The sequence below is a fragment of the Tenrec ecaudatus genome, unplaced genomic scaffold, assembly GCF_050624435.1.
Source record: "Tenrec ecaudatus isolate mTenEca1 unplaced genomic scaffold, mTenEca1.hap1 Scaffold_1501, whole genome shotgun sequence".
Lineage (NCBI taxonomy): Eukaryota > Metazoa > Chordata > Mammalia > Afrosoricida > Tenrecidae > Tenrec > Tenrec ecaudatus.
In genome coordinates, this window is record NW_027457989.1 from 160,060 (window position 1) to 180,660 (window position 20,601).

At 37.8% G+C, this 20,601-nt stretch overlaps 1 pseudogene; it reads right to left on the reverse strand.

Moving 5' to 3' along the window:
- Window positions 1-14,079: 14,079 nt before the first annotated feature.
- On the reverse strand, window positions 14,080-14,180 carry LOC142436098 (U6 spliceosomal RNA; annotated as a pseudogene).
- Between the last annotated feature and the right edge of the window lie 6,421 nt (window positions 14,181-20,601).

Below are 20,601 nucleotides of genomic sequence, written 5' to 3' on the forward strand. Positions count from 1 at the left end.
TAGTTATCACACTTCGTAAGTCTGCATGAGGGCTATTCCACCTCAAGCGGTGTCTTCGTGTGCCTCAATCAGTGTTTCCACCCAAATTCCTAGGCTTCTGAATTCCCGGTACCCTGTGTCATGCAGTACCTTTTACCCAATAACCCTGGTGTTTATACTTCATAAGCACCTTTTCATTTGTGGAGATCAAAAAAATTTGTTATTAAATAATGAGGTTTATGGAAATTGAAAAAATAAGCCATTAGAAACTTATTTGTCTAAAAAAATAAAGCCAGTTTGCAAGGAAATGTCTGCATAAGCTGAGTAGGCAGTAATTGAGCCAGCTTCAAGTTGGCAGCCAAGCACTTGCTTCATTGAATGTGAGTTACTATCCACAGTGTTGGAAGTAAATTAGGGTCATGAAACAGGTTCCTAAAAAGTCCCCAAATCACTATTACAATGATTGAAACCATACCTTAGCCTTCCAGATCATTCAAGCTTTTAAAAAACAGGTCAATTTCACATTCAGTTCCTCAACCCACAACTCAATTGGCTCATATCAGTTCAAAGACCCAGAAAACACAATCTCTGAGTTGTGCTGTATTATAGTTATGATGAGCTGCATTATGACCATCTGATTCTCTTTCTTTTTTTTAGAAAGTTTACCATAAGTAGCATGCACTCATGCTATACCACACACCTCTGATGCCACTGTAGCTGTAAGTTTATATCCAATATATTCAAGCCCCACAGACTGATGACGGTGAGATATGCAAAGCCAGGGGGTGGGAGTCCCCCATCCAGAGATTTTTCACTTTTTTTAATATTAACAAACACACACAATATTGGTTTCTCTTGTTAGTTTTTTACAATTTTTATAAAGATGCTCAGTTACTGTTTTGTTGGGGTTTTTATATTTTGTGTTTGTTTTTTTGTTTGTTTTTATTTATTACCTCTTTTGTTTAAGTAGGGAATTTATAATAAAATATGTACTTTATGGAATAAATTTTAAGAACCAAAATATATTTTAAATAAATTAACGGATCTTTGATCTTACAGCTAAATCACTGATTATATATTTGCAGAGCCGACTTAAAGGATGAAAGAAAATTCTATCAAGAGTTACTTTTGACTTCATAGCCTTCCTAATAAAGTCTTTTAACTACTTATAGAAAAAAATAGAAAAGAAAAGCTAGAATCATGAGGTATTTGACTTCGGTCAGGACTGCCTCATGACAGAATCGTCGGCATGAGGCTGGTCATAACACAGGACTGAGTACCTTTCATCCAAACAGTTACTGTGGTGTAGATTCCAAGTCATGGAACTACCAGGTGTGCAGAGCCAAACTGAACCGTGTGAGATAGGGGCTGCAAGGCTGTGTGTGGGTTCAAAAGCAGACCACCAGGTCTGTGTTCTGAGGTACCACCATATGGGTTCAGATGATCGTTTTAGTTATGATTTGGGCAATTAACTGTTTGTGCCACCCACAGATGGCATGGAGGAAAATAGCTTTTGACTGTTTAGTGTCTTTCCCAAACGGAAATGGGTGCTTACTTGTGTCCTGCCTTTTCTTATATTAGTTGTGTTAGTCTGAGTACATTACAGAAATAAATCCACAGAAACTGTAATGTATAAAAGAGAGCATTAGATAAAGGGTAAGTGCACATGGAGAAAAAATCCCAAACCAGTGCAGCCCACATTAACTCATATGTTACACCACAATCCTCAATGTCCTCCATCTTAACAAACACATGCCGTGAAGGTGGCTGCAGGTGGACAGAACTGCCATCTGGGTGTCTGAGGTTGTTAACTCTTTACTAGAATTAAAAACGCCTTTTGTGCGCCTGGATCGGCTGGTGTGTGTAACCACTCAGACACGAGGGCTCCATCTCCTTTTGCAGGACTACTCATGATTTATTATCTAACCAATGCTGCTCAAAGGGAGGTTCACTCCGCTATGGGAATGAGTTAATCTGTGCACTTTAGATGTTGAAATCCACAGACACACGTGTATAAAAGAGAGTTGTAATTAAATATTAAATGCACATCAATGAAACTTCCCTAAAAGATCTTTTTAATCTCATATGCCCACCATTATCCCATAGGCGCCCCAGAATCCACACAGTCTTCAAACATTTACAAAAGAGATGGAATGAGGCTGACTGCTAGTAAAAGCCAAGTCAGAGAAAGCAAAATACTCTCATATTTGGTGGGCATCTGCATATACATGTGGAAACACCAAAGCTGTTTCAGGTAGATAATGTGGCTTCTGCTCAGATATGTCTGAGTGTACTTGAGGCTTGGAAGCAGCAGCATTTAACTGGCTAAGGCATAATCTCACTCTACTGAATTTCAAAATCAAGATCTGTGAGAACTTGCAAAGTTAAAGTGACCAAATGCATGAATCATTCCGCCCTTCAATTAACACCACCTGTGCATCTTGGACATTTGGCATGATAAGCTAACAATATCAGTGAGCATAACCTGTTGTGAAAAACAGCCCCAATGAACTGAAAATAGCCTTATCTGTTTTCTTTGGTAGTTGACTGTTCTTTTATTCTTTCGCTGACCTCAGGATTATCTCTTTTTCCTTGAAATTGAATAGCTTGAATATGAAGTGTTGTGATTTTTTTCATTAGGGATTTATCCTATTTGGGGTTCTCTCAGCTTCTTGAGCAGTTATTTTTCACCTCATGTGTGCTGTTGGGGAATTTTCTTCTATGCTTTCTTGTACTATTTTCTCTGTAGATATTTTGTTTCTTCTTCCAGGATCCTGATAAGATGTAGGTTGTTTCTCTTCATAGTGCCCCATATTATTCTCAGGCTTTCTTCTGATTCCTTTACTTTTTTTGTTGTTGATTGTTCCTTTAGTCGATTGTAGTCATAGTGTTTTTCTTCAAGCTCACTGGTTCAATTTTCCTCTTCTTCCACTCTATTCTTCAGGTTTTTTACTAATGCTGCCTAATTTGGTTATCTCATTGTTTGTTTTCTGTGATTCCTTTTGGTTTGAGGATTTTACTTTTTCCATTTCTTCCTTGTTCTCTTTACTGTTTCTTACATCTCTTGATATGACTTCAACACCCATTTTCTGAATTCAATTTCTGGTAGTTTTATTGCCTGTTTTTCAGAGTACTATATTGCATTTGGGTGATTTTTGGTTGTTTGTGTTTGTTTTTCTTCATATTATGGTTTGTTTACTGTGGTTGAGGGCTATTTCCCCAGTATCATGGAACAGCTCTTGGTGTTGTATGCACTGCTGGTCATGTAGACGCATTTGGCTCTGTTTAGTTATCTGAGAATAGTCTAAATGAAGCTAGAAAATATACAGTGTTGAAATGGAGAAAAGAAGAGTTGGGTAATTGGAGAAGGTGGAGAGAGAAGAGCAAGAGTGACATAATAGATAAGTGGTTGTCTGGAGAGGTGAACACATTTGTAAAATAATGTGGAAATGCACTTTAAGGGTAATAATCAGAATTAATAAATTTCACTGAAATATATTTCATAAGGACAATGAAAGAGAGCAGAATGATATATTGGAGGATTGCAGGCAGATGAGGGGCAAATGAGAAATAAAAAGAGCAGAGAATGTCCATGGTGTGGATGCTAATTTTTGTTATTAATGACAATGTGAATATGTGCATGTTAGTGCATCAGAGAGGGTTGTTGGGAAAGCCCTTGTTTGGGTGGATATGATGGAACCTAAAGGACTGCCTGTTTTGCCTAGGAGGAATGGCTATTTTCAGTTCATTGGGGCTGCAACAGAAGAAAATACTGGAAAAGGAAGTAGGAGAGAATTTAAAAAATAGAGTATTGTAATGGAAAAATACAAAAATGAATCTCTCTCTCTCTCTCTCTCTCTCTCTCTCTCTCTCTATATATATATATATATATATATATATATATATACTCTTTGATAGTGTTATTTTGGTAATACATGTGTTATGTGAGGGAGGTGGAAAAGTGGTGGAGGAGGATACTGGAGCAAAAAACACAAAGGGAGGAAGGAAAAGAAAAAATCAGAATTGAAAAGTTGAACTTGGGTACTGATTTTGTCTGCACCGTGCAGTCTACATGGAGCTGTCTTCCATAGACTAGTGAGGTGATAGTTTTGGCTGGCTGGCTTGCTTCAGAGAATGGGAAGTGTGGGCAAAGGGCAGAAATGATTATGCTGACCAGGAGCAGGACTCACAGAAATGGCGCCTGTCTGCTCTCTGGTAAAGGGGAGTCTATAATCAGGCATTGCTGCTTTGTCATTATGAACTTGCGTCTGCTTATCTTTATGTTGAGATTCTTCCAGTAAGATATCCTTCATAGTGGACTTTCTCTGGTAGTTGCTGTACTTGTTATCTGAGAGCCATCTGACCTCTCTTCCCTTTTGATTTCCCATGGATATTAATGGTGGATTCAAGTAAAATGAAAGCCTTGAAAACTTTGATCTTTTCTCTATCATGGTGTCTATTCGTCCAGTTGTAAGATTTTTCCTTTTCTTTACACTGAATTGTAATCCACAGATCAGGCTTTGGTCTTCATCAGTAAATGATTCATGTACTCTTTACTTTTTGGAAGCAATATTGTGTTATCTGCATATTGTGGGTTTTTATCTAATCCCGATGCTACAACTTCTCCAATTATTGGCTCAGCATACAGATTAAGTATGATGAAAGTATACAACCCTGATTGCACACCATTCCTGATTTTAAGCCATGAAGTAATCCCCTTGGTTTGTTAGAAAGATCATCTCTTAGTTTATTCATGGATTCAATAGAAGCACAATTAAGTGCCCTGGATTACACATTTTTAGCAGTGTTATATGAGATTGGTTATGATTCGAACACTCAAATGACTTTGCACAGTCACTGAAATAAGTAACCAACAGCCTTCTGTTACTCTTTGCTTTCAGTCAAGAATCACCTGATATCTATAATATTTCTCATTTCATGTCCTCTAATGAATGCAGCATGCATTTCTCCCAGTTTCTTAATAATTTACTGTTATAACTACTTTTGAATTAACATCTAGTATTTTACTTGTATGTATTATTAATTATATTGTTCAATAATTTCCACAATTCTTTGAAATGAGCACAAACATAGATGCTTTCAAGTCAGTTAGCCTTGTCAGTGGATCTTCCAAATTTCTTGATCCAGTCTAGTGAGTAATCCCAGCACTGCATCATTTTTTTTGGGTAGGGTGGTGATGGTGGTGAGAGATTTCAATAAGCATGCTATCAATTCCTGAAGCCTTGTTTTTGCTAATGTCTTTAGTACACATTGAAATTCTTAATCTTACACTAGCTCTCGAAATGTACAAATGTCCAAAAAATTCAGTACAGAAACTATGTGTATTCCTTCCATCATTTTTTTGATAATTCCAGTATCATTTGATATTTTGCTCATAGACTCTTTCAATATTTCAACTCAAGGCTTGAATTTTCTGCATTTATTTCAGTTTGAGATATACTCAGTGTATTCTTTCTTTTTCGCTTACTAATTCAACGTTTGTGCACATTTCATTTGAATATTTTACTTTTTTTTCCTCTAGCTGCCTTTGAATTATTCTGATCATTTCTTTTACTTCATTTTTTCCCACTTTTCTTTATCTACTCTATTTTCAAGAGTCCTGTTTGGAGTCCCTTTTGACATCTCTAGATATCACCATCATTACCATGGTCTTCTTTTTTTAATTCCTTTATTTTTAATGACTTTCTTTTCATCATATATGATATTCCTGAGGTTATTCCACAGTTTTTCTAGGTATTTAATAAACAATATTAAGTGTATCTAATCTCCCCTAGAGATGGCGTCTAGATTTTTGGAATATACTTGTGGTCATATTTCATTTCTAGTGGACTTGTTTTACTTTTCTTTATCTTTAACCTGAACTTGTGTATGTGCAATTAATTGAGGGTCTGTTTTAAAGTAGGTTCCTGTTCTTCTTTTGTATGATGATATTGATCTTTCCCATTGTCACTTCCCACAGATATAGTCCATTTGGTTTTGGTGTAGTCCATCTGGTGAGGTCCAGTTGTATAGCCACTGTTTATGTATAGCCATTGTTTATGTTGTTGAAAGGATATTTGCAATGAAGAAGTTGTCAGTCTCACAAAATTCTACCACGTGTTCCCCAGCTCCTTTTATATCCACATTGCCTACTACTTATGTTTCCTTGTTGTTTCCAACTTTCATTTTCAAATCGCCAGTAAATATCAATTGATCTTGATTTCATGTTTGAACAAGTTCAATCTGCAGATGTTGGTGGATTTCTTCAACACTGGCTTTAGTGGCTTCTGCATAAGTTTTTATCATGGTTGCATTAACTTGTCATCCTTATATGGGTATTGATGTTATCCTACCACAACAGCATAGTACTTTAAGATAAGTCTTGAAATGTTTTTTTGATGATGATGATGATGATGATGATGATGATGAATACAATGTCATTTCTCTTGAAATTTTCCTTTAGACATAGTAAACCATATGATTGTCTAATTCAAAATAACTACTGTCAGTCAACTTTAGTCTACTAATGGCGAGAATATTGATCTTTATGTGTTCATTTGTTTTTACAACTTCCAATTTTGCTATATTTGTACTTGTAACGTTCCGTGTTCTGATTATAAATGGATGTTTGCAGTTGTTTCCTCTCATTTTGAATAATGCCCCATCAGAAAATAAGGGTCTCGAAAGTGTTGCTCTATACATATCATTAAGTCAATTCTGCAATTCTTCCTATCTTATTTTGTGGACATTCCAACTTGAAAGGTTCATCCCTGACACTATGTCAAATAATGTTCCTCATCTTTACAAAGTTTTCAGGGTTAATTTTTGAGAATTGAACTGGCTCAGAATGTTATGTTGAAATCCATTCATCACAATTGATCCTGCTACCATCATAACCACATTTAAGCCGCCACAGTGTAGCAAATGGCAAACATGTGTGTATTTTGTCCATAGAATCCTTCGAAATAGGCAGTTCCCAGGTTATAAATATCAGACTTCATTAACAAATCTTTGTTGTTGATGTTTTTATTAGGTGCCACTGAGTCAGGTCCAACCCAGAGCAACCCTATTACCAGCAGACTAAACACTGCTTGGTCCTGCAGCATCCTCACAATTTTTCCTATGGTTGACAAGCCCATTATTGCAACTGCTATGTTAATCCATATCATTGAGGGCTTTCTTATTTTTAACTGCCCCTCCATTTTACCAAACATGATGTCCTTCTCCAAGAACTGGTCTCTCCTGACAACATGTCCAAAATATGTAAAATACTTTCCTCTAAGTGTGTTCCATCCTTGTCTCCAACGAGCACTCTGACCATATTCATTCGAAGGCAGATTTGTTTGTCCTTGTAGTCCATGATATGTCAATATTCTTCACTAGCATCACAATTCATATGTTCCTGTTCATTCGTCTTCCTTAGTTAATGTCCCAGTTTCATGTGCACATGAGGGTATTGAAAATACTATGCCTTAGGTCAGGCATGTCTTAGTCCTTAGAGTAACATCCTAATTTTCAGTATTCTAAAGAGGACTTCTGCAGCATATTTACCCAATATACCCAACCCATTGTATCACTTGATCTCTTGTCTGCTGCTTCCGTAAGCATTGATTGTGCATCTATGCAAGATTAAATCCTTCAAAGTTTCCATTGTTTCTCCATTTATCATTTTTCCCTGTTGGTCCCTTTGTGTGGATCTTGGTCTTCTTTACATTGAGTTGTAATCCACACTGAAGGCTGTAATCCTTTATCTTCATCAACAAGTACCTTAAGTCCTCCTTACTTCCAGCAAGCAAGGTTATATCATCTGCATATCATGGTTTGTTAACCCTTCCTCCAATTCTGGTGCCACATTCTTCTTCATATAATCCAGCTTCTCTGATGATTTGTTCAGTAAACAGATTGAATAAATATGGCAAGAGGATGCAACCTTGATGCAGACCTTTTCAGATCTCAATGCATGCAGTATTCCCTTGTTCTGTTTGCACAACTGCCTCTTGATGTATGTACAAGTTCTGCATGAATACAATGAGGTATTCTGGAAATCCCATTCTTCTCAATACTATCCATAGGTTATTTAGATCCACATAGTCTAATGCTTTGACATAGTCAATAAAGCACAAGTAAACATCTTTCTGATATTCTCTACTTTCAGCTGAGATCCATCTGACATCAGCAATGGCATCCTTTGTTCCATGTCTTGTTCTGAATCTGGCCTGAAAATCTGGCAGCTCCCTGTAAATGGATTGCTGCAACCATTTTTTGATTATCTTCAGCAAAATTTTACTAGTATTTCATATCAATGATATTATTCACTATTTTGAGCATTCTGTTGGGTCACCATTCTTTGGAATGTGTACAGATATGAATCTCTTCCAGTCAGTCATTCAAGTATCTGTCTTCAAACTTCCCTGGCATAGACGAGTAAATGCTTCCAGTACTTCATGTGCTATTTGAAACATTTCGATTGGTATTCCATCAATTGCTGGAATGTTGTTATTTACAAATGCTTTCAATGTAGCTTGAACTTCTTCTTATAATAACATTGGTTCTTGCTCATATGCTACCTCCTAAACTGATGGAATGTTAAGTTTGTTTCTAATATAGTGACTCTATGTGTTATGTCATCTTCATTTGATGCTTCCTACTTATCATTCAATATTATGCCCATAGAATCTTTCAGTATTGCTACTCACGGTTTGAGTTCTTTCAGTTTAAGTATGTTGGGTATGTTCTTACTTTTCGGTTTTCTAACTCTTTGTCTTTGGATAGTTCATGATAATATTTAACTCTCTCTTCTTGAGCTGCCCTTTGAAATTTTCTGCTCAAACCTTTCACTTCAACATATTTTCCCCAGTTTTTTAAAGTACTCTACAATTAAGGGTAAGCATCAGAGTTTCTCCTGACATCTTCTTTGATCTTTATTTCCTGTCTTTTTAGTGACCTTTTACTTCATGTATAATGTTCTTGACACATTACATTAGGAAAATATCCTGTACAGACCTCTTTAAAGTGTTCAAAAGCAAGGATATTACTTTGAGGACCAAGTCATACTTAAGCCAAATCATGTGTGTTAGGCAGCATTTCCTATAGAAACAAAACTAGGCCACTTATGATTATACAGGTTTTTATAGCAAAAAAGGAATACAGCAGCAAATGGGTCCACGTGGCAGTACAGACAGCTCAGTCCAACTCAATTTTGTGGAACAGTTAATATACTGAAGGTCCTTCCAGCTCCCACCAGCCACTTGCCCAAGGCCAAGGAAGCAAACAGTAGGAAGATGAGATGTTGAGGTGGAGCAGAGGCCAGTAGTGCAGGGTAGCAAGTAGCAAAGCACCATGGTGTAGATGTAGGGGGATCAAGTGGCTGTGGGGTGGGGTGGCATCTGGAGTGGTGGGAAGATGAGTGGAGTCGGCCCGCAGGCAGCAGACACAGCAAAGTGGGGCAGTGCTAGGTCATGGAACAGTACCACACAGCAACTGGGTCCACCATGGTCCAGAGTTTGGCTCAGCCCACAGGTAGCGTAGCACATGGTTGAGACAGTGCAGCTAGCTCAGGTCTGATCACCAGGGAGAGAGCGGAAGGGGTTTGGCTCAAGGAATCATTTATCTCAGTCACATCTTCAAAAGAGGTCATCAAGCTGGGACCTGATCAACAAGTTAAACTACCTACATCTTCTAATGTATGCCGTGTTGGCAAAAAACAATAACAATAACAACAACAAAAGAACCCAAACAAACCCAAAAATGCTATCACACCATATTTCAATTTCCTCTTTTGCATGTGATTTGGACATTGAATAAGGATGATCAAAGGAAACATGGCAAAGATGTATTTTGCCATGGACTGACAAAACAGGCATGTCTTGAAAGAAGTACAGCCAGAAGGCTATTTAGAGGCAAAGATAACACTTTCTCTCACAAATTTGGGGGCATTGTATTAGGAGAGATTATTCTCTGGACATGGGTAATCATGCTTGGTAAAGTGGAGGGGGGTGTAAAAGAAACCCTGGATGAAAGAGATTGACAGAGTGGCTGAACAGAGGGATCATTGAACAATTGTGAGAATCCCTGAGATCTGAGAAGTGCTTCTTCCTGTTAGGCATAGGGTTGAGATGAGTCAGAACTGACTAGTGGCATCTAATTGCACTGTATTAGATCTCATCAAGTGAAATTATTAGCTTTAACTGCCTAACGCTGGCTGAGAACGCTGGCCCAATCAAGTTGACACAAAACCTTATATCATAATTTCCATCATCTCCACTTTGTACTGAGTAATACTATTGTATACTTCTCCTTGATATTTTCTGCAGATATACTCTACTTGGTTTCAATGTGTTTCATTTGGTGATGTTCCTATGAAGAGTCATCAATGATGTTATTGAAAAGGTTATTTCCAATTATTAGGAATTGGTCTTGCAAAACTCTATCATGTGGTCGCTATTCTTGTTTCTATCACCTCCTGATGAATATCTTCCAACTACTTATCCTCCTTTTTGTCTCTTTCCAGTTACCAATACAGACCAATCTATCTAAACTGTATGCTTGATTAATTTCAGACTGCAGAAGTTGGTAAAAATCTTCAATTTCTTCAATACTAGCTTTAGTGGTAGATGTTTAAATTTTGATAATAGTTGTACTATTTGTTATCTTTGTATAAGTTGTCTTCCTTGTATAAATATAGATGTTGTCCTATCACAGGCTATATTGTACTTCAATAGAGACCATGAGATGTTCTTTTTGATGCTCAATGTGATATAATTCCTCTTGAATTTGTAATTTCTTACAGAGCCAGTGGTCATCAAACTTTTTAAAGAGGGGACCAGTTCACTGTCCCTCAGACACATTGGAGGGCCGGACTATAATTAAAAGAAAAACTATGAACAAATTTCTATGCACATTGAACATATCTTATTTTGAAGTAAAAAACAAACGGGGTAAAACACCTGGCAGGCGGCATAAATGTCCTTGGTGGACCGTATGTGGCCCACGGGCCGTAGTTTGAGGACGCCTGATTATCTGATTCAAATAAGTCAATACCAGTCAGTTCAGCTCACGAATGGCTAGCCTACCAGTTTTTATGCATTCCAGTTCATTTCTGATGACTTATAAATTTCCTATATTTGTATTTCAGATATCCCACATTCCAATTTTTAATGGATGTTTGAAGTGGTTTCTCCTAATTTTGAGTACTTTCCCATCATTAAATGAAGGTTACAACACATTTGTTCCATCTGTATCAATAAGGCCAGTTCTACTTTGTGGAGGCAGCTCTTGCCTAGTGAAATTTGGAGTGCCTTCCAACCTGAGTTGTTCATCTTCTGGTGCTATATCAGATAATATTCTACTGGTATTCATACGATTTTCAGAGGCTACATTTTCAGAAGCGAAGCTCCTTTTCTTTGTTCCTAATCTGTTCTTAGTCTGGAAGACCTGCTGAAACCTTCACCATGGGTGACCTGGCAGTGTTTGAAATACCAATGGCATATCTTCTAACATCAAGCAACACACTAGCCACAATAGTAAAAACAAGCATGTCTGATGGCCACTGTTATCCTTTTATCTCCCTGTATTTGCCTATTCTATATACTTCGGATAAGTGGGATCATATGATTTCCTTACAAGTTATTTCAGTCAGCATACTGTTCTCAATGTTTATTCAAGTGGTAGCATATATCAGAACTTCATTTCTTTTTATGGCTGAAATATATCTTATTTTATAACGCTACCACATTTACTTATCCACATTTGGATAAATTCCACCCTTTGGCTATTACGAATAATGTTGCAATGACATTGGTGTACAAGTATCTCTTTGAATGCCTGCTTTCAAGACTTTTGAAATATACCTGGTAGTGAAATTGATGACTCATAAGATAATTCTATAATTAACCTTTTGAGAAACTGTTTTTCCAGTGGCTATACCATTTTGCATCCACAGCAGCAATGGCAATTTTTTTCTCAGTTTCTCCAAAGATGTGCCAATATTTTATATTTCTCTGATAAAAGTTATCCTCAAAACTTTGAGTTAATTCTGGCTCTAAATAATCCTGTTAGACAGGATAGAACTTCCCCAGAGGATATCCCAAATTTTTACAAAATAGACTTTCACATAATTTTCTGGTAAAATGGCTAATGGGTTTGAATACTAACCTTTTGATTTGCAGTCAAGCATTTAATCACTGGGTGTATTAGTCTGAGTAGACTAGAGAAACAAATCCATTGAAACTCATATGTATATAAGAGAGAGTTTTATATAAAGGGTAATTGTACATTAAAAATGCATCCCAAAATAGTCCAGCCCAAGCCCATAAGTCTGATATTAGCCCATATGTCTGATAATAATCTATACAGTCCTCTTTAGACTCAAGAAACACATGCAATGACAACAAGTGTAGTGGGTAGAAAGTCTTTGGATCCAATGAGGTTTAAAATCTCAGCCCTGGCAGGGGTCTCTACAGGGTTTCTCTGGCTTTAGAGGTCTGATTGCATCAGAGTAGATTCATGTGGCTTCTTCAGCTCAGGAAACTAGTGTAGTTCCATGTGTCTTGTCAGCAGCAATGTTTCCCAGGGACTCCAAGGAGGAGATACCAGATTTCCCAAAATTCTCAGGAGAAGGCTATGCCCACAGAGAGGCTTCATTGGCTATGACCCAATTGACCGACTAGATTCCACCCCTTCATTCTTATCCTCAAATTCACAAATGATTATATAAATACCACACTGGGTAACTAGGGCTCCTATAATCAATTTCAAAACAATGTTGTTGAGTTGATTCAGACTCATAGTGACCCGGTATGTAGGTTTTCTGAGACAATACATCTTCATAGTAGTAGAGCACCTAATTTTACCCCTGTAAAATGGTTACTTGGTTTGAACTGTCCACCTTGAGGTTAGCAGCTATGTTAGGCTGACTTCTGGAGAGAAGGAAAATCAGTGACATATGTGCATGAGCACACACAGGAACACAGAGAAGTGTATGTGAAAATAGAACTAATGTAATTGTAAAAGTGGAGAGTCCAGTTTGGTTCCAAGTCCATGGGTCACATGTTAGACTTGACATTTCACCTGTCTCCTGTAGCTTTAGTATCTGATGAAACCAAAATAGGCAAGAAGATCACAGAATAGATTTGTTACTGGATACGTGAATTAATCCAAGTTTGACAGGTCAAATGTCAGGCCACTAAATAGGATCAGCAAGCATATGATAGGTCATTGGCTCAAGCCCACAGAACCAGCATTTGACATATCAGATAACAGAATCCAGACTCAGCAATAAAAAGCAAGCATTCCCATTTTATAGGAAGTAGGCTAACCCCCAAGGAAACTTCCTTTCATTTGCATCTGGACAAAAGGATTTCACACCAACCAACCTAATCTTCTGTTAGGTCACATCATTGGCAATTATTAGGCCTCACATGCCAATTTGACATGAAATATACAAGAGCTGGCTTACGGTCAACCCTCAGTACAACCAGGGTTCCTATATAATCATCCAAATTGGGATGAAATAGTATCTTACTGTGATTTGACTTGCATTTTCAAAATTCATGATGTGAACATCTTTTCATGTGATTATTAGCTACACACATCCTCTTTGGAGAACTGTTTATACTTTTGCCCATACGAAATTGATTACCTGAAATGTAATAAAAATTAGAAATAAAAATTTATTTACCTATTTTATTTTTTAAAGGATATTTCATTGCATTTTCAGTGAAGGCTTAGATGCAGTTTAGATTCTCTTTCCATAATGTCTACACAAGTTGTCAATTGACATTAGTTACATTCTTCACAATGCAATAGCATTCATTTCTGTTCAGGTTGTCCCATTTTCATTAATCTACTTTCCATTTCCCCATGTCTTCTCATCTTTTCTAAACAATAATTATTGACCATTTGACCTTATATAAGTGATTTTTTAAAGAAGCCTAGTACATACAAATGATTTCCTTTTTTTTTTGTTTATTTGAGCCAAGCTATTACTTAGGTTAAAGTGGGTTGATTTTACTTGACAATTTAAAATTATCTTAGTGTAGTAGTCTCAACTGACTTTTAAGTATGGATTTTTAATGAAGCTTTTGATATTTTACTGAAGCAAAAAATGCGAAAATCTTCACCAATTTGAGTGTAATCTTTGGGCAGGGTCTGTGCTGATCTTTTTTGTACCATTCTGATTTTACTATATGTGTTTCTAAAACTGGTTATATGTGGATTTTTAAAAAGGAATTTGCCATTGTGTTTCATAAATTTTTTTTCTATTTTATCAGTATCCAACTATGTGAAATTAATGAGAACAGTTGGTAAGTGGGCAGAATAGGACTGTGGTGTGTGTACACTCATAATCTTTTTTTTAAATCATTATATTGGGGACTCTTACAGCTCTTGTCATAATGCATAGATATATTATGTCAAGAACATTTGTACATATGTTGCCATCATCATTTTCAAAACATTTTCTTTTCACTCGTAATCAGACGTCCTGCTTTTGGCGGGACAGTCCCGATTTTTAACAATTGTTTCCGCATCCCGCGGCATTTTTAATAAGTCCTGATTTTGGAAAAGAATGCACAAGCTAGGTTATATGGTTTTCAGCTGCCATGTGGCTATTTCACCAGGATATGAGTTTTATCAATGGTGTCCCGCTGGTGTCCCGCTTTACCAATGTTAAAATCTGGTCACCTACACCAAGTGCTGTCTTCCTTCATCCACTTTTATGTTGTCTGTCCCCCTTGGAGTGGGTTATATGTTGATCATAGTGATTGGTTCCATATTTCTCCTCCCAACTTCCCCTTCCTTTTCAGGTGTCACTGCTCTCATTATTGGTCCTAAGAGGGTTATCTGTCCCAGATTCCCTGTGTTGTGAGCTCTTATCCGTAGCAGTGTACATGCTCTGGTTTAGCCGACTTGTAAGGTAGAATTGGGGTCATGATAGTGAGGGGGAAGGAAGCATTAAAGAACTAGAGGAAAATTGTATGTTTCATCAATGCCATACTGCATTATGACTGGCTCGTCTCTTCCTTGTGACCCTTCTGAGAGGGGATGTCCAATTGTCTACAGATGGGTTTTTGGTCTCCACTCTGCACACCGCCTCATTCATATTGATATAATTTTTTGTTCTGGGTCTTCGATGCCTGATCCCTGATCCCATCGACACCTCATGATCACAGAGATGGGTGTACTTTTTATATGTAGGTTTTGTTGCTTCTCAATTAGGTGTCCACTTATCTTCAAGCCTTTAAGACCCCAGATGCTTTATCTTTTGATAGTCAGACACCATCAGCTTTCTTCACCACATTTGCTTATGCACCCATTGTGTCTTTAGCCATCTTGTTGGGAAGGTGAGCATTACAAAGTGTTCTTGCATTGAGGGAGTACTTGTGTAGAGGCCCAATATCCATCTACTACCTTAATACTTAACATTTAAATATATATACATAGATCTATTTCCCTATCATTGTATATAAATATATGTACATATATACATGCCTCTATTTAGACCTTTAGAAATATCCTTTGACTCCTAGTTTTTTCCTCTATTTCCTTTTACTTTTCTCTCATCCCACTATCATGTTTCAGGTTTCAGGTTTCAGGTTTCAGGTTTCAGTAATTCCTCTCAGCTACATTGCTCTTGATCAAGCCCCACCAGGCATCCTACATCCTCCTCCCTGTGTATTTTACATCACTTGTTCCTTTGTCCTTAGGATTGTTGACACACCCCTTCCTTTTTCCACCTCCCCCTCTTCTATGTCCCCTCTCCTGAAACAGTTGTTCCTGTTCATTTCACCACCAGATTGTTTATTCTGCCTATCTTATCCGTCTAGACAGACATGCAAAAACAACAATAAGCACAAAACCAAAATAAAACAAACAGCAAAAAGCAAAACAAAACAAAACAAAAAACCCTCAAGCAAACAAACAACAAAAAAGAAAACCCTATAAATAGTTCCAGGTCTGATTTGTTGTTTTTTATGAGGGTTTTCCGGTTGAGTTTTGATGGGGTGCCATGCTCTGGCCCCAAAGTCTATTTCTGGTATTCCCCGGGGACTTAAATGCTTTGCTCCCCTTACTGCTCTGCAGGCCCTTCATGTTTCTCCCTGGTGTGGTGGGGTCAGATTGGGCTCACTTCCTGCATTGTGTCTCCAGTCTTGTGCCCCTTAACGCTCGGGGTCAGTGAGGGATATTGTGTCTCATAGTGGGGCTAGCCCTATGGTTCTCTCTGTACATTGACTGTTCAGAGCAGGAATATCATCTTTGTGGTTTGGTGGGCCAGAATATGTTCCATTTTCCTTCCTTCTTTGCTTGCTCCTGTGTGCTCTGCTCAGACATGCCCCTCTCCCTGAACCGTAGCTTCAGTGCTAAACTAATTTTTCTTTCTGTTTTTTTTCTTTCTTTCCGTTTTTTTTTGCTTCATATAAGTAAAGACTGATTGTTTTCTTCGAAATAGCTTTTCACCAGTTGTTAAGATCCCAGACTCTATTCAATAAACTAAGCTAATTGTTATGTCGATTAACCAAAGCATTTGAACCTGTTTTTAAACTTAGAAAACCAATCTCGAGAGGTATAATGCAAATATATGCATACACATATTCACACACATTCTGGCATATGAATATACACAAGTAACCCTGGGGGAGTAGAGGGTTAAATATTGGGCTGCTAACAACAAAATCAACGCTTCAAATCCACTAGCCACTTCATAAGAGAAAGATGAAACTTTCTACTTCTCTAAAGATTTATAGCATTAGAAAACCTATGAAATGTTTATAAAAGTATATATATATCTTCTGGTTGTTGTTACTGTTGCCAAATTATATGTGCTACAGTGATTGCCAAAAGATCCTTTTTTCTTATGTACATCTTGGTAAAATTGTTTACTTTTGTTAAGTTGTGCGCATATCACATTCACTTGGTGTTGTTACCATCACCAAACACACCAGTATGTATAATCTAAAGAGAAACTCATTTCTCCAATCTGCCCCAATCCCTAGAAGTCACTAATAAATATTAGTTTTTATGTTTATCTTTTCATGTTATTTCTTAAAAGTGAAAATGTATAATACTTCCTTTTGGTGATTGACTTATTTTGCTCCACACAAGATTCATCCATGTTGCAAGATGTTTTAGAAGGATATTTTTCTTTATCTCTGAGTAGCGTTTTATTGATATATGTACTACACATTATTTATCCATTCATCTAATGATGGACACTTAGATAATTTTTATATTTTTGCTGATATGAATAGTATGGCAATAAACATAGGTGTGTATATGCATGTGTTTTTCTCACTCCAATATACCTATAAAAAAAAAACTCACTCCATTGTATCAATTTTAACTCATAGTGAACCTGTAGGAGAGAGTAGAATTGCTCTCCTGACAGGGGAAGCCAGCCCCTAACACATCATTACTGGTCCAGTAGGTGCAATTGTACATCAATAATAAGTCAAGATTATAGCAAAGTTACAGAGAGCATGAGAGATAGAAGAGAAATATTGAAATAAATGGAGTCAGAAACAATTCATAGTAGCATGCTCACCTCAGCCCCCCTTGGTGGTCCACGTGGAGAGAGAGAGAGCTCTTTAATGCTTGCCCAGGGTTTTATATTCTCTGGAGACCTGCAAGCCCCCTAATTACAGGTAAGGACGTACGTCACAGGAAGGGGCTGTGCTATAGGTAATACAGTAATGAGAGGGGGTGGTCTAGGGAACTACACGCAATAGGAAGAGGAGGGATTGGGGGTATACATGTGACAAGATGGGCAGATCCTAGATTTAGGATGGCAACCTAACCTTGACCTGTTTTCTGGACCTTCATAGGAACCATAAACAGTAGGGTGTAAACCCCACCTACAGGAACCAAGCTAATGGTCCCAAGCTTCAGTGAGAAGTAATCTGTTGTCTCCAGCAGCAGGGAGCAGGCCCACCCCTGTGGTGTGGGGAGACAGCAGTCTGGCAGGGACTGCCTTCAGGGAAGATGTCTATAAGCATCTGACCTCCCCCCACACTCCCCAGGGTTTGTAAAGCACCAAATTTTTATGGGAGCAGAAAATTTCAGCTATGAAGTGCTGGTGAGTTCAAAATGCTGACCTTTGGTTAATACCTTACAATAAAACCAATTAAGTGGTTAGAGCTCCTGTATATACTGAGAAGTAGAATTTCTGGGTGGCATAGCAGGTTATGAGTAGGGTCAAAGAAAGATTAAGCTGTCTTCTCCCATAAATATTTACATTCCCCCAAACCTAAAGGGGCATGTCTACTCTGTGTTAATGGGTCACTATGAGTTAATTGAAGCCATGGCAGTGGGTTTGGTTGGGGGTGGAGGGTTATTTGTTTTTATTTTATGACAACATTTTCTCTAGTAGTTGGAGGAATTTCCAGACTGTTTGATAGATTTTGCATTCCCACAAACAGTCGGTGAGAATTCTAATTTTTCCAAATCCCTTCAAACCTTTGTTCTTTTCCATTTTAAAGTTTATTTTCATCCTAACTGTTCCTGGTGGGAGTGAAATGCTTATCCCTGGTTGCTTTTGATTTGCATTTATCTGATGGCTAATAACATTGATAATCTTTATATGTGTCTGTCAACTATTGAAATATCCTTTGTTGGAGTGTTTGCTCATGTACTTTATTAAGTTATTTATTATACCTTTTCCCAGTTTTAATTGGGTTGCATGTGTGTGTGGTGTTTGTGGTGGTTGTGGTTATTCCATCAATTAGCTTTAACCTGTGTCTTTACAATTAAACTGCACTTCTGTGGAAACATTTAGTTGGATCTTAGTTAGTAGCTTTGTATTATTTTGATTTTTATTCTAAACTAGGCATTTTAATAGTTATCAACACCAACTAGACATATTTACTCCATGGTTTTGTTGCACATAAATCTCTGGATTTTCTTAGGAATTAAAGATGCTGTCAGATAAGCCAAGAAATAATTTGTTTTCTCACCTACTGCACATCCCTGGTGGTATCGTGTATAAACAATGGACTGTGATTTGAAAGATCACCAACAGTGAAAGCACAAGCCACTCCTTGAGAGAAAGACCTGCGGCTTTCTACTCCAATGTGGTTACAGTCTCAGAAAATCACAGGGGCATTTCTATCCTGTTCAAAAGGGTTACCATGAGTCAACATTGACATGATGGCAGCAAGTTGAAGGGCTCTTTTTGTGTGTCATAATCATATGATACTAATTAATTGGAATCCAAGGAGTTGTTGATCATATGCGGGCCCTTCTCTCACTGGTTCTGAAGATTTGGGTCTTGGCAGATTCTTGACTCATTAAAGCAATGGTAGAACTTCCAAACAGGGATTTCATGTTCAAATGCTGTACCACTGAAGCTGTCTAGGACCAAGTATCCTCAGTTTTTCTGTGTGAAACAAACCCTTTAGGCTACTTGCACACAAAATGTGGAGCCTATACTGGCTTCCTCGGTTTCAAGTGATGGACACTGTAGCACACGTGTTCCCAGAGGCTCATACAGGATTAGGAACCTGGGAGAATCATGTTAAAAACAGTGTTTAGGAAGTCGATTCTCTTTCTGGGATATAGTATTTGGGAAACTGGATAATTGGAAAAATAGTGTTACTTCCAAACCTAGTTCGGTCATCTCAGACTTCAGAATAAAGATGATTAGCAAAATATATGTGCTTCATATGGACAACAGTGGGGAAAATTTAGCTAGACCCTACATTTGTTTCACAGCTGCAACTAAATACTCTACTGTTATTTTCTCTCATGAGAAGAATTTATCTACATGGCCACACAGAGAATTGACCCAAAAAGATAGCACCTTCTTTTCCTACTGTGCATTCTATTTTCATTAAGACTCCATATACCTCATTTCATGATTTTTCAATTGCCTTGACATTTCTCAGAGGCAGATCACATGGATTGCATTTTGTCTTCTCCCTTAGATAAAGGAGGAAACTAACATGTGGAGACTAACAAATTACCTTTTTCAAAATATAAAAACAAACTGTAATATCTCAACATGATTCAAGTGATATGAGGGAAAAGCCCAATATAACCTATTGCTTAGTTCAGTTACTGCATTCATCTCACTATCAAAACAATCACGTGTTCATAGAATAAAACTTTGGTGAACATGGGCTCATATTTTGAAATAAATTCACACATTTCTTAGAAAAGCATTCCCTCAGAGTTACTAGTGAAGAAACTTGTTTGAATAAATTAAATGCTAAGAAATCATCCCGAGTGAGGTCCAGGTAGGATGGCAGGGGCCAGACCAAGTCCAAGTATACATATGGCAGCCAACTAAAAAGGGGGCGGGGAGGGAGGAAAAGGGAAAGAAAAAAAAAGTGTGGTGGGGGAATAGGACACTGAGCCACCCAAAGGGAGGGTATTGTTTGTGCCTCCACAGGGACCGAGGGACCAGATAATAAGCCACTGCCAGATGAATGCAGTGTGCCAAGAAGGAGTGGGGAGCCAGTATAGGGGCCTGAGGGCTTGGCCCCATATCAGCTATGTGGAAAACTGTCCTTTCTGTCAGAAGAATTTACTTGAGAGGATGGCACTGAAGCTGCAGCTAGGAGAGAGGAGTATGTCTGATGAGACCAAATGGGAGCAAATGAAGGGGGAGGAAGAGAGTGGAGCACATCC